The sequence below is a fragment of the Crocuta crocuta genome, unplaced genomic scaffold (genome assembly GCF_008692635.1).
Source record: "Crocuta crocuta isolate KB4526 unplaced genomic scaffold, BGI_CrCroc_1.0 scaffold1260, whole genome shotgun sequence".
In the NCBI taxonomy this organism is placed as follows: domain Eukaryota; kingdom Metazoa; phylum Chordata; class Mammalia; order Carnivora; family Hyaenidae; genus Crocuta; species Crocuta crocuta.
In genome coordinates, this window is record NW_027533102.1 from 171,146 (window position 1) to 172,893 (window position 1,748).

Here is a 1,748-nt window from a genome sequence, read left to right on the forward strand (position 1 = left end):
CAGCTCATTTTCTTTTAATGGGAAAAATATAAATATACGCACTCTAGAATGCACAATGCTTTAGTCACTAGGAGATTCAAATGGGATCCTGAAGAACGTAGGCAAGACAAGGCCATGGTAAAAGAGGAGCTGAGACACTGTGCAATCGTTTAAGGATTCTCGGCACTGTATCTCTTGGTCACTAGGTGAATCCTGACATGGGGGAAGACTTTAGCTACTGCCAAATGGAGACACAGTAACTGCTAAATTGACTTAAGGGCTGCGCACAGGAACCAATAGCCAGAAAAGTACTAACCACTGCTGAGAACATCCACACCAGAAGGACTTAACCTTCCAGGAGCTCTAAACTGATATCATGTCCAGTGTTCACATGGCTGACTTTATCATCTGTGTCCATTTGGCACAGCAAGTGGCAGTGTCTCTACAATGGTGATGCAGCCCCTGGAAGTGTCTTTCACCCCCTTGTCCATGAGGGCTTTGATTCCTTGAGCAAAAGCTTCCCATTCAAATACACCCAGAGGTCCATGGCACGCAATCTGCTTAGCTCCAGTAACTGCCTCAGGTACTTCTTGCTGCTCTCAGGACCTTCCAAGTCCCTTCAGCCAGCAAGTATGCCAGAGGCCACTGTGCTTGGCTAGACTTAGCATTCTCATTAAACTTGTCAGCAGTGACAAAGTCAACAGGCAAGGTAATCTTCACACCGTTCTTCCCAGCTTTGGACATCGGATCTTTGACGATCTTGGCTCCCTCATTTGTCATCAAAGCAGAAAAGTGCCTATGTCCATGTTGTTAAGCACCTTAAGGAAGGTAAAAGCCATCCCACCACCAATAATCATCTCACTGACTTTGTCCAGCATATTATTGATAGTTGGATCTTGTCTGTAACTTTAGGTCCACCCAGGATGGCCAGGAAGGGTTGCTGGGCTCTTCAAGGCCTTGGCAAAGTAGTTCAGTTCCTTCTTCATCAAGAAACTTCCAGCATTCTGTGGCAGACTGAGTCCCACCATTCAACTGTGGGATTGGAGAGCAGTGCCAAAAACATCATCGACATAGACATCACCTAGCTTGGAAAGTGAAGCTCAGAAGGCTTCTGTTTTGGCTGCTCAGCTTTAACCCTATTCCCAGAAAAATCTTTCACCTTCCCTTCTTCTTTCACATGAAAGTGAAGGTTCTGCAGCAAGATGACAGACCCAGAAGCAGGATCAGCACAAGCTTTCTCCACTTCCAGACCCACACAGCAGTTCAAGAACAAAATCTAGGCTCAGCAGAGATTTGAATTCTATAGCAATTGGTTCCAAAGAGTATTTGTCAGGCGTTGACATACCATCAGACCAGCTCAGATGGCTCATAAGAACAAGTGGCTTGGCTCCATCATGCAAGCAGAATTTGAAGCTTGAGGTGGCACCCTTGATTCTCTGGTTGTTTGTTATCTGGTTGTTCTTCACAGGTACGTTGAAGTCCATTCTCTTGATGACCCACTTCCCCTTCATGTCCATCCTATCCACAGTCAGCTTGTTAGAAAGCAACATCTTAGCATACAACAGCAGCAAGGCTGAGAGCTTAAACAACACTGTCATTCTTATATTTTCTTTTGCAAAGTATCTTTTCAAGGCTTTTACCCTTTTTTATTGGATTATTTGTCTTTATGAGATTAATTTGTGAAGTTCTTTATATATTCTAGATAAAAGCCCTTTGTCAGATTTATGCATTCTATTTTGTTGTAGTCTGTGGCTTGTTTATTCATTTTC

At 43.8% G+C, this 1,748-nt stretch overlaps 1 pseudogene; it reads right to left on the reverse strand.

Annotated features, from left to right (window-relative positions):
• Positions 1 to 214: 214 nt before the first annotated feature.
• LOC144216774 (phosphoglycerate kinase 1 pseudogene) lies at positions 215 to 1,529 on the reverse strand (annotated as a pseudogene).
• Between the last annotated feature and the right edge of the window lie 219 nt (positions 1,530 to 1,748).